Source organism: Alligator mississippiensis, chromosome 5, assembly GCF_030867095.1.
Source record: "Alligator mississippiensis isolate rAllMis1 chromosome 5, rAllMis1, whole genome shotgun sequence".
Classification (NCBI taxonomy): Eukaryota; Metazoa; Chordata; order Crocodylia; family Alligatoridae; genus Alligator; species Alligator mississippiensis.
Window position 1 is genome coordinate 51,823,405 of NC_081828.1, and position 13,410 is coordinate 51,836,814.

Below are 13,410 nucleotides of genomic sequence, written 5' to 3' on the forward strand. Positions count from 1 at the left end.
ATCACTTCTGTGCTTGATGGCAGGTCCCCTCCTCTCGCCTCCCATTTCCCCTTCCACTAGCCACTGCTGCCACTGCCCCAGGCTGACCACAGGTGTGTGGGAGTTCCACAGCTGTTCCTGCCCCACCCCACTGACTATGCAGGGAACCTGGGATAACAGCAGCAGTGGTAGAGATGGGTGGGTTCCTCCTTCCAACTCAATCCAATCAGGTGTTTCTAGCAATCTTGGGAGCAGGCTTAAGGTGCTAGAGTTGCTGCCAGTGCTGCTTCTGTCCCTGGCTGACCCTGGCTCCCTGCACAACCTGGCCAGAGTAGAGTGAGTATGCAAGGGGGAAGGGAGGGAGTACCAAGAGTCTGGGGGAGATTTTTACCTGATTTGGGGACTTAGCACCCCCTAGCTGCTGCTACCAGGGGCCTCCATCTACACATCCTAGTCCAGTAGGGGAGCTGGTAGCAGGGGTGAAGCCATCTCTGGAGAACCAGCTGCTGCCCCCCACCTCTTTATAAAATCCTGGATTCACCCATGAGCATACCTTAAACTTACCCTGCTAGACATTCATGTTCTCAAACACACTGCACAGTCTGGGACACCACTTTTCTGCACTGGTTCTGCCTCCTGAACAAGAAGCCTGTATCTGCCCTATGCTTCAGGCCCTCTTTTTCTCTTCTTGGAGTGCTGAGAAAGGTGAAGCAAGACAAAGCAGAGGTAAGACCTTGAACCCTGTACCCCTAGTTTTTCAAATTGAATTGCTCTCCTTCATTGTGGCTCTGAGAGCTTAGAAATAAACAAAAGCTGTTTGCTACAGGAGGGAAACTGCTCTAAACCTGAAGGCTTTCTTATTCAAAATGAAGCCACTATGATTCCGGATGGATTTGATCTGTTTACTAGGCCAATGTGAAGAATATCCATGTCTGCATGTGTACAGTACAAACCATTATCATGTCTTCTCAGCAGGGTTTCCAAAAACCCTGAGAGTTGACCCCAAAAAACTGCCTCTCTCTCCTCTCTGTAATTGGGCTTCTTCCATGAGGAAGGAGACTATTTGATCTGCTGCTTAATCTTTTTTTTCAGAAACCCCTACATTATCTGGAGTTTCCTCAGTAGCATCAGTCTCTTCTTGCTGGAACTCCTGGGCTTGAATTAGAACCGCAAGAAGTCTCCTCCCCCAGATCCTCTTCAAGGTACTATAAGGATTGTATATCTTGAAGTTAGGCTGTCACTCATCTCCCCTCTAGGATATCACTGTTACATATAGCAAAAAGTAAGTTGAATTTGAGAGAGAGCTGAAAAAGGAGTCTCATGACTGTATGGGTGCTGTTGGCATAAATTAAGAAACCTCTTTGTTAAAAGGCACTCCTGACTTTATGAACTGTACCCAAAATGCAACAGCTGTCCTCCCTTGAAGTGCTGCTTTTGGTTGCTGGAACTTGTGTGTTATCTTTTGCATGAGTACTCTCTCTGTCTCTCTATCTCATGTGCACATCCCCTTTAGATCTGTTTTGGGAGGCTGGTTGTCCATCTCCTGCCAGAAATACTCTGTAGGTGGACACAAAATTCTGCTTTGCTTAACTTGCTCTTCTACAGCTTTGTCCAAACCCAGCTTCATTCCCAGTGTCAAATGTGTGATGTTCTACTCCTCTCTGTCACCAGAATTCAGAAAGGGCTGAGCCTGCTACTCCTCAGGGAAGGGAAGTGACATGCCGTAGTGTCACTTGAGGTGGGCGAGTGGGGCAAGAGCCTCAGGTGCTGTCTTAGACAGGGTGTGAGAATGGTGGCTGCCCAGTTAGTCTGAACCTCTTCATCACCAGGTTGGGAGTCAGGACCAGAGCCAGCAGGGCTCAAAGCAGGATGTGTCAGGTGAGTCAGCCTCTAGGAGGTTGAGGGCATAGCTGTTCTCGTATTGCAGCTGCTAGTTTTATTTTTTTCTGTGACCCCTGGAAGTTCTGGCAGTAGAGGCAGCTATATAGGGGAGGCAGCCCCTATAGGGGCAGATTAACCCCTTGGCTGCTAGGTGCAATGACACATCTTCCAGCAGCCTTGGCATCTGCCCCAGGAGCAGCATGAGGCTCCCTTGGCCCAACCTCACCCCTGTTCTGCACTGGAGACATGTGGCTGGCTCTCTCAATACCTCCTCCTGCATCAGGTTTGCTCCAGGATGTAAATATGATGATGCCTCTGGCAACATGGCACAGGCAAGCCACTTGAGTTGGGTGCGCACCCAATGCTTTGGGCAGCTCTGTGCAGCTCTGTCATTACCAATGACACCAGAGCACAAAGTGGAGCTTCAGGAGACACAAGCTGCTGAAGAAATCATGGCAGCTGTCAGAAAGTACATGAAGGTTTTCTATCCTTTTTGGAGGTAGGATTATTGCTGGCAGAAGGGAAAGTTCTGCCTCTGCAGAGGAGCTCTGGGTGTGGACACACTCAGCAATCATTGCCTTGTTGCTTCCTGGTATTTAAAGCCATAACACTTTCTCCTTGAATGTTAGCTGTATGGGGAACAGAGGGCTATGACAAAAGGGATAGTGGCTCCCCACCACGCACACACTTTTTTTCTTTTTTAAAAATAATAACCTTTTGAATTGTTGTTGTTGTTTTCCACCTATAAAAGTGTGGCTCTTTGGGAGTGCTCCTGAAACTCCTGTTAACTGCCCTTTCATACATGTTGGCAAAACAGACTTTTCCCAAACTCAGCAATGAGCGAAAGAGCAAGCTGTCAATTTGGGAAACCACAGGCTAAACAGTCAAAAATCTTAGAAGTAGATTTGTACCCAGGGTTTCTGTTACAGCCTGCTCTTGGGCCTTCCTGTTGCTTTAGAATGATTAAATCACAACAAATTCTTGTACCATAGGTCTTACCCTATCAGCAGGCAGAACCTCTGCACAGACTAGTATAATACTTAATATATATTACTACCTAGTTTTGTCAGCATAGCAGTTCTGGGTAGGGATGTGAAAAGATCACAATCCCCCAGCCAATGACACCTATGCTATAAAAACCTTGGTGGAAATGCATCCATGTCAACAGAAGAGGGCGTTTTTGAAGCTAGCTGCAGCATTTTTGCAAGTAAGAACTATGCCAACAGGAAACCTCTGAATACTGGCAGACACTGCATCTCTGTAAGGGGCTCTGCAGACATAGTTTAACCAACAGCAGAGACTGTAGTGTAGAAGGCAAGGTAGATTTTCTATAGACTATCCAAAGTAGATTGTGTGAGTGCTCTTTCTTTCTCTCTCTCTCATATACACACACACACACACACACACACACACACACACACACACACACACACACACACACACACACACTAGCAAATTTCTCATCAAGAACGACAGGTGGGCAGGGACACAGGCCTGTATCTGGTCCCCCTGCCTTTGGTTCCAGGCCCATTCCCCCTCCAATCCAAGCCCGTTCCCCCCTTCCCCCACTGCTGGTTCGGGTCTGGGCCTATTCCCCCACGTCTCCCCCCACTTCAGCTCTGGGCCTGTTTCCTCCCTCCCCCAAGCCACACCTCTGAAGGAGCTGCCGGGCTCCAGTTGTCCCATGACCCAGCCCAGTTGGGACCCCAGTCATTGTGAATGGGGACCCAGCTGGGCCGGGTTGTGGAGCAATCAGAGTCTCACGGCTTGTCCAGGGGTACGGTCTGTGGCCCCTCGGTCTGTACATGGGGAAAGTGGGGGCTGCAGCTGTGGGCTGTGCTCAGCCTCTGCTCCCTGCCTCACTGCCACTGCATTGGCAGTAGCACAGCACCATATGCCTCGCTGCCCGACCCGGCCTACCCAGTGGCAGTACTCACATGGCACTGCACCATACTGCTGTCAAAGCAGCAGCAGCAAGGCAGGGAGCAGAGGCTGAGTGCAGCCTGCAGCCCCCATCCCACCCTCCCTCTCTGGGCAAAGCCGGTTGGGGGTCAGGGAGCAGGGCAGGTGGTTGGGGGCGCAGTTGGCCAGGGAACACTGTCACTGAGCTGTGCCACACAGCTGATCCAGTCCTCCCCCTCCCCACTGCCTCCCACTCCCTGCCAGCTGTGGTGTGGGGGTGCGCTGTACTGCGCCTCCTGACAACAGGCAGCAGGGAATAGAAGGCTGCAGAGTGGGGGGAGGGAAGCAGGCATAGCATGTTGCACCACATGGCCATGCCCCATGGCAGGCGGTGCCCTGCGGCAGGCAGTGCACCACGCTGCACTATGCTCTGCCCCCAACCACCCGGTCTGCTCCCTGACTCCTGAACACCTTTGCCCCCACCTCCTCCTGTTTGCCTGTCTGTCCGTAATGATCTGGGCCAGCCAATCACCACCCACGCTGTGGGCAAAGCATGTGTAGTTGGCCTGGAGCATTATGGACAGACAGACACACAAACAAGTCTCTTATTAGGGCTGTGCGAAGCTGGAGATTTGGCTCGATTCGGTGGCTGAATCTCCAAATCCAGATCTAATCAGGAGACTAATTAAAAGGTCCAAATCAATTTGAAGCTCTCTGAATCAATTTGGAAAAGATTCGGAGAGCTTCAGTGATTCAGGCAGTCCCCGCTTGCTGTGGCAGGGAGCTGGACCCAGACTCCGAGCTGGTAAATAAGGGGCAGGGGAGGAGAGGCTGAAGGAGCGGGGAGAGGACCATGGGGGGGACCCCTGCCAGGCCCCATCCCCTGCCCTCTCCCCCAGCCCCCCTGAGTGCCCCATGACCCCTGCCCATGCCCCTAGTTCCCCGCCCCATGGCTGCCCTGCCTGCCCCAGCTCCTGGTTGTTTAAAAAAAAGCTCCACTCACCAGGTGCTGCCAGGCAGAAGGGTGATCCCTGCTGCCCCCATTGCCCCATGCTGCATGGGGGGGCTCTGCTACAAGCCCCCTGACCCCTGCCCACTCCCCCAGCCCCCCATAGCTGCCCTGCCCCCCCCAGCTCTGGCCCTTTAAGGAAAGAAAAAAAACAAAAAACCCCACACTCACCGGCTCATGCAGCAGCCTCGGGGCTTCTGGGGGCTTGGGGTAGAGGCCACCATGCACCATGGGGCAGTGGGGGTCAGCGGGGATTCCCCCCCACTGGGCAGCAGCTGGTAAGTGGGAGCTTTTTTTTCTCCAAGTGCTGGGAGCTGGGGCAGGCGCAGCAGCTGTTGCAGGGCTGGGAGAGCAGGCAGGGGATAGGGCACATGTGATTTGGAGATTCGGCTGATTCAGCAGCAGCCAAATCTCCAAATCAGATTCGGCCAAATGAACTCGGGACAGTGATTCAAATCACTGAATCGAATCACTGTCCCCCAAATCAGCTGAATCCAAATCCGAAGCGAATACTAGATGCTTTGCACAGGCCTAGCTTTTATTATATTGAATATATATATATAGCACAAGCTTTTGTGAGTTGAAGTTAATTTTATCAGATGCTATACATATGTAGATCAGGGGTTGGCAGCCTACAGCCTAATCTACAGAGCCATTGGAGCTGGTCCTTGGAGCTGCAAGGAGGGGAAGGGAGGGGAGGGGTGAAGATGGGAGTGGGTGGCTTCATCTGCATCATGGACCAGTAGCGGGGAAGTTTGCCTGCATAGTGCCCAGGCAATGGAGAAAAGGGGCAGCAAGCAGATCCTAGTGCCAGCCCGTCTTGACTCAAACTGGGTCATCCTGGCCCATCACCAAGAAAACTTTTCTAACCACTGACATAGACAAGCTCTATAATTAAACAAGGAGAAAGAGAGGTCTGGGATTACAGCTTTTCCCTTTTAATCTCCTCTGTTTTAAATACATCTAATACTTCAGACAAGGAATATCAAATGCACCCTGGGCCCCCAACTAGATCCAGATCATGGGGGCTCCTCCCAAGCTGGATCCATGACTGGGGACAGTAGTAGGAGCCCACAGTCAAGGAGCAGCCTGGGTCAGGGATCAGACAGCAGTGCAGGTCCAGAAGTGGGTGGCTGAAGAAGTCTGGGGGTGGGTGGTGGTGTCATCCAGGATGAAGCAGCAGCCTGGGTCAGGCAGTAGGTGGCAGTGGGGCAAGTGAGAGCTGCATCTGAACAGCATACACTTGACTTGCCTCTATCGGGCACTGGTCAGACCTCAGTTGGAGTACTGCGTGCAATTCTGGGCGCTGCACTTCAAGAAGGATGCGGATAACCTGGAGAGGGTCCAGAGAAGGGCAACTCGTATGGTCAAGGGCCTGCAGACCAAGCCCTACGAGGAGAGACTAGAGAAACTGGACCTTTTCAGCCTCCGCAAGAGAAGGTTGAGAGGCGACCTTGTGGCTGCCTTTAAGTTCATCACGGGGGCACAGAAGGGAATTGGTGAGTATTTATTCACCAAGGCGCCCCCGCGGGTTACAAGAAACAATGGCCACAAGCTAGCAGAGAGCAGATTTAGATTGGACATTAGGAAGAACTTCTTCACAGTTCGAGTGGCCAAGGTCTGGAACGGGCTCCCAAGGGAGGTGGTGCTCTCCCCTACCCTGGGGGTCTTCAAGAGGAGGTTAGATGAGTATCTAGCTGGGGTCATCTAGACCCAGCACTCTTTCCTGCTTATGCAGGGGGTCGGACTCGATGATCTACTGAGGTCCCTTCCAACCCTAACATCTATGAATCTATGACTTCCTACCAATGGACATGTCCATCGGGGTGCAGGGACCCTGAGTTCTGTGGCAGGCCATGCCCCACTGGCCATGTCCTCCAACTTCCAGTAGCCTGTTGGACTACCTGCAGCCTTGCTGAAATGATTCTATGAGCCAAATCCAGCTCACAGGCCATATGTTTAAAACTCTTGCTTCAGACAATTGATAACATGCAACTAAAACGTTTTCACGTGTAGTGTCTTTCAGCCTTGCTTCGGCAAAGGAATCGAATATCAAGGTTTGCATTTCCATCTGTGTTACTTATTAATTGTCCATGTGTAGTCTGATACACCTTTTGTACAAACTGGAGTTCCCTAGCTTTTCTTTTTCTAATTAAGATAAACATTTACTCCTGAGTCATATAGGATATGTGGCCTGAGTTGGCTTAGCACTGAAACTGAGTAAATAGTGTGAGAGAGAATATTTATTTTATTATGTTCCCATCCTTTCTATATCCCTTCTGTGAAAGCTCAAGTCCTCAGGCTTTGTTAGCATGTATATTTAAGGATGCAAAACTTTTTTTTTTTTATCATGAATACCAAAATAGTCAATAAAAGCATATTTTAAACACTGTTATTTGTAAAACGCAGGTTAGACTGTCTTCAGACTGTACATCATTTGCTGATACAATTCTATCAAAATCATTGTATGTTTTCTGTCATCTGGTATATGAGCACCCAGTTTTATATGGCCAAAAAAATTGGCCCATCACAGGCACCTCATGTATGAGAGAAGAAATGCAAATTAACAACATATTGCTGCACAGTACATTGTTTGCTAGCAGTTCTACTTCTGTTTTCAGGAGAATTAGGAATGAAATGTGAATTCCTTTGTTTCTTATGATTTGTCATGCTTCTTAACAACTTTCCATACTCTAATCTTTCTTTTTTTTTCTTTCATTAAGTTGGCCCTTACTTGTTTCAGTTTTTTGTACAGCACGCATCAAATCTGTTTACTTTTTACAAATAAGGAACACATTAAGGTTTTTTTTCAATTTGAATTCATGGTCTTTGGTTAGTAATGGTGTACAATATCATGTCAATATTGTGTTTTAAGCACAAATCCAAGGAAATCCTTTAAAATAGTGGTTTTCAACCGTTTTTGTACCAGGACCCATTTGTAAACGTCAATTGCCAACCCCAACCCAGTGCCCCTCGCTCCCAACTAGCTATCCCTCCACCCCCGCCCCAACCCTCCAGTGTGTGGGGCAAGGAGTGGGTATGTGGGGTGGGGAGGGCATGGGGGGCCCCCAAGCAACTCCTTGCAGGCTGGAACTCTGCCAGCCTGCAAGAGAAATGCCAGTTTCCCATGTTGTTCCCCTTTAAAGGAGAATCTATTTTTAAAGTTTGCTGATCCATTTTTAAAGTTTGTTTGTGACCCTTTAATATATTCTTGCGACCCACATTTGGGTCATGACCCACAAGCTGAGAAACACTGCTTTAAAGTGAATAGTAAATCCATGGGGGGAAATTAAATATTTTAGCCTAAGTAGCCTATTTAAAAGTAATCTGTTATGCAATTGCTTATTTAATATTCTAAGAATATATCTGAAACCACTTATTCCTGGGTATGCAGCTCAAACACTGAGTGCTATTTACAAAGCACAGTTTCAATGGAGGCCACTACTAGTGACATCTGCTATGTTCAGATGTAAGCCCTCAGCACGTTTGCAAGTGGGAAATGGGACTGAACACACAGGCTTATGGACAGATTAATGAATCATTGCATAGTGAAGACAGGGGAGTCGCTGTAATGCTTTTCAAATCCTTTTGCATTTAATAAAGTGAGTAAAGAATATTGGCATACAACAGACATTGTGGTGGGCTGTGTGATATTCACCCCAACGCTTACAGAAAAGCATTTCCATTATTAGCAATTAATTCTCTATTATGTGTCTCATGCTTGTTTCTGATTTTTCCTGGAAGTTCTGAAAGTATATAACGTATGCTAGGAAGCAGTGGAGTAGTACTATTTGTATTTTTTCTATACATGCCAAAGCACAGAAACTCCATGAGGAAAAAGCTCAGTGGGTGAACTATGATGAGGATGAGCTGTGTGTGAAAATGTAGTTGACAGATGAGATCTTTGAGGCCTTAATTGGAGACACCACTGATGTTCTTAACCAGATGAATGGAGAACAGTGTAGACCACTGCTTGTGTGTCATATCCGAAGCAGTGGAGTAGTACTACTTGTATTTTTTCTATACATGCCAAGGCACAGAAACTCCATGAGGAAAAAGCTCGGTGGGTGAACTATGATGAGGATGAGCTGTGTGTGAAAATGTAGTTGACAGATGAGATCTTTGAGGCCTTAACTGGAGACACCATTGATGTTCTTAACCAGATGAATGGAAAACAGTGTAGACCACTGCTTGTGTGTCATATCCAAAAGTAAACCACACGCTGTAACAGCTTGAGCTGTGGGCGTTTCTGCCTCCTGACATGTACTACATGTCCACCATAAGAGTCTATACTGCTACTAAACTTTCATAGGTGTTTCTTAAAGGTAGCTTGGATATGATAAAGGAGCATAGTCTTACATAATCTGCTTTTAGATGCCTTATACTGAACTGATTTGAAAGAAGCATGAACCCTAACTTGAAGCTAGTGCATAGAGTGTTTTTGCCATTCTTGTGCCAAGACAGTACACAGCATAGCTTCCAGCAGCTCCCCAGGTTTCAGTCTGGGGCTGGGAACTTCATATTGCCCTCTCACTGTGAGATTGCTGAGCTAGGACTGGCTGGGGCCCCTTGGCCTGGAATTGTCAAGAATTGAAACTGAAGTGATCTTCAGACATATGTGAGATTCTCTCTCACAATAGGATGCTACCTGAGCTACTGATTTTTGGGTCACCGTACTGTACCTTTCCGATTAGTTTTTGTTTCACACAAGGTTGAGTAGTTTATTGAAAGATCCATCTTCTTCCCTTTTTTTTCCTGAAGAAGTGGCCTTTGCTTTTGCAGTACTTAAATAGTGTGTACCTGAAGAAGATATTCAGTAGCACAGTGACAGAACATTTACATAGCTACCCTGTGAAGAATGGAGTGCAGTTCTCACTTTCCTATCCCTTTGCTATCTTAAGACTCTTGGAGGAATCAGATATTTCATATTGTTCTATTTCTTGAAAACTGACAAGAAGATGACAGCCCTGATCCAGGACTTCCCCATTTATTCCACAAGAAGCCATAACGACAGTCTGCCCTGCTGTTTTATTATACTGATTTTTTTCCCCTCAGAATGCCTGCTTGTGTCATCTTAAAGACTTGGCAACTCTAATTTAATTACCCCAGCATCATGAAGGACAGAAGTGTTAAAAGCAAGTGTATTACCTATAATTCTATACACAGTTCCACTAATATGCCATCGTCTACTTCAATTAGCCCAAATTCCTCCATTCATGTCTAGCTGCAACAAAAATCACATGCAGTGGTCTGGAGGGAGGTAGTCGAGGGACAGAGCCCACACCTCACTGTTCTGATACTTTTCATAGTGAAGCATCTGCTTGCACACTTAAAAAATCCCCAGTTATTTCCAGTGTTCCTGTTATTCTAGGAACTAGATTCACTGGACTCATTACAACCATCTCTTCACTAGTCTAGAGGTGACTTCTTTATCCACAGATGGGGGGAGACCATGTCCTGATTCAATGGCATTCATTTTTAATTGTGGAATCTTGCTGGAATAGTGTCTTGACAAAAGGGTTGGTAAGACTGATGTGCTACAAGCTTCTTGTGCAGGCCGGGCGCAAACCCGGGCCCTTTGTCACGCTGCACGCGGGCTGTGGCTGGCAGCCCGGGCACGCCGGGTCGGAGAGGGTGGGCGCCGAGCTAGAATTAGGCACAAAACACTTAATGGTTGATTTTAAGATTGTTTACTTACACCGAGATGGTCGCAGTGCAGGCTGAAAACTTGCTTGAGTTGCGGTTACAAACAGAAAACACGAACAATCACGTGGAGTTTGCTAGGCTCCACGCAGACAGAACTCCGGATGTCCAGGACAAGCGCGCCTCAAAACTCGTCGATATGTCTTATAAAAGGTTACCGCTCGAAGACGGGAAGAGGTGGGCGGTGGATCAGGCCGCCAAACTCCTCTGAATAACACACAGGGTTTCTATGACCCTGCCGCATACCCAGAGTCCCCACGAGATGGATGTGGAGTCCTCTTCGGCTTGGGCGGAAACTGCTCAAGCCTCTTATACGGCTGGCAGGCCAATCGCTAGCCGCCACGTGGGAATAATTTAGCACTAGCCAATAGCGGGACACTAATTTGCATTCGAAGAGCAGGAACTCTTTGCACCGTGCATTTCTGTGCTGCAAAGGGAAATGCACCCTGCAAAGACAACTGCAAAGTGGCGGGAACTCTCTCCTTTGCACACGGGTTCTCTGTGCAGCAAAACTCCACCATGCAATGAAGCTGCAATCCCACGGGGATAATTCTGGTGCCGAAGCACACACAAAATCAGACCTTTGGGTCACGACACTTCTCACATTGGGGCTTTCAAAGGAGTCAAGGGAATTAGGTGTCCTGTTCCGACTGAAATTCAGTGGAAGTTAAGCATCTTAAACTGCTTTGAAAATCCCTTTCATAGATTCTCATTACAATGTTCTCATGGTCTTCACTTTCCTTATCAGCTGAGCTTGTGAAACTGGACTGGCTGATTTTATTTTTACTTCCCATGCTTTAGTTCTTGCTGCTCCACTTGGGTTTCTAACTCTATGCAGCATTGCTTCAGGTGTTGTTCTGTTCCAAAAATACTATGGTAGTGCTCTGCTTGCTAGTAAAAAAAATCTCCCACTCCAACTGACAGACCTGCACCTCTGCTTGGACCCTCAAGAGTCAAACTAGATTCTCTTCATCATTATGTTTTAACATAGGTGGTGCAAAACAAAGGTTGTGACAGGTGTAGACTGCAGATCTGGCAGCCTGGGGAAGTTGGAGATGGGCAATGGAAGAGGTTTCTTGTATCTGGATGTGAGTGGCAGTTGGTAGGCATTGTTGGGATGAACAGAAAGCTTTGCTTTTCTGGGGGTTTAGGCAGGGAATTGGTGGTAGGAGGGAGCTGAAGTTCATGGGTTTGGGGTGTTGTATGGGGAGCCCTATTTGTGGGTTGTCCATTTATTGTAAACCACTTTGAGCCTTTTGAATAGAGCAGTATATAAATCTAAAAATAAATTAAAAAAAAAAAAAGCAAGAAAAAAAGCTGACTAAAGTCCTAGCAATGCTTGCGGTCCCCACTTTCTTGAAACTGCACCGTGAATGACACCTACTTAATAAACCCATTGCTTTCCAAGGGTTTACAGAAGTGTCGGTGACTGGAACTTCTAAAGTAATTTTGGCATCTGTGGCAGATACTGAGTGTTCCTTAATGTCTAGGCCTTATAACATCTGTACTGCCAGAACTGCAGCTACAACCTGCAGTTTCAGCATAACTGCTGTTGTGACATAAACAGAGCCTATGCTGACTGTTTGTAATGGAGAAAATGCAACTGTAAATTCTATCTGATGAGGGGTGAGTTCAGGGCTGCAGAAATAGGGATTTTAGCATTTCTCAGTGTGCAGGCTTAGCTCTACTGCCCCCTTGCACATTGAATTCCACTGTAAGGCCTCCACTGTAAAGTCTCTTTACCTGTGTTAGTACTGCACTTTGTCCCATGGGTTCTGGCTCTCCACTGGGAACTTTTAGCATTACCATAAAACAAATGATTATTCAGAAATATTTTATCTCTCTGGAAGGAAATCTGTACATAGTCACCAGACCATAATATTTATAAATCCTCAAGGGACTTACCCATACTGCTAAAGGGAAGAAAATGCAAATCATGATGTGGGATCACTGTTTAATTCCCGAGCTTGGAACTAGTACTTGGGCTTAGTTTTACTCTAAAATGTGCAAATGTAAAGGGCCAGGGGAATTGTATCTTTGTGTCCACAGGCCCTCCCTTCCAAAATGGTGCAGTTTATAGGCATGCAACTGTTGCAAACATAAAATTGTACAAAGGACACTGAAGTCTCAGCACTCACCACAGTAGGGTGGCCCTTAGTTCCAGCACAGAGGGGTGTGTAAGAAGCAGGAAAAGCTCCAGACAAGAGTATTTTTGAGGTTTGTATAAGCAACCTGAAGAGGAGTGGTGGCAACCCCTGGCAGTGGTAAGGAGTGATGGACATGCATGGTGGAGCAGCAGCGAGGGGTGGTGGTTACCCCTGGTGGAGAAGATGGCAGAGCAATGACCCCCAGCAGCAGAGTGCTGGTAAACTTTGGTATGGGCCACTGTAACAGGTTGCCTTCCCCAGCACCATCTTCCCTGTTATCCATGCCCTATGTGGGGCACCCTTGGAGTTCCCGTTAAGGTTTCTTGTGTCCTGCTCTCTATTCGCCTGCCACGTCTTGATGGAAAAAATTGTTATACTGATGTTCTTGTAAGCGGGAGACTGCCTATTATATTTTATATGTTGGGGTCTTCCACCCCCACAGGCCTTGACCCCTTGCCTTTCTCTAGCTAGGCCTCCTCATCTAAACCCACCAAACAGGGTTTGACTCTGAGGCTCTAGCCCTTTTCTTCATCTTGAGGCTCATGACCCTCCTTTCTGCTCTAGTTTGGTGCCCAGCCTCCCTGGCCCAGAGGCCCAGACACCAGCCCCCACAGCCAGGAGGCTGCAAGTTCAAGGCCAGGGAATGGTCCTGAACCCATGCTGTCCTAGGCCACAAAACAACCCCCCCCCCAAAGTTGTACCTCAGGGGCACCAGATCACCCCAGCCTTTTAGGATTGTGCCTTCTGGTGCTGGGGTCTGTAACCCTCCCAAAATCCTGTACCCACACT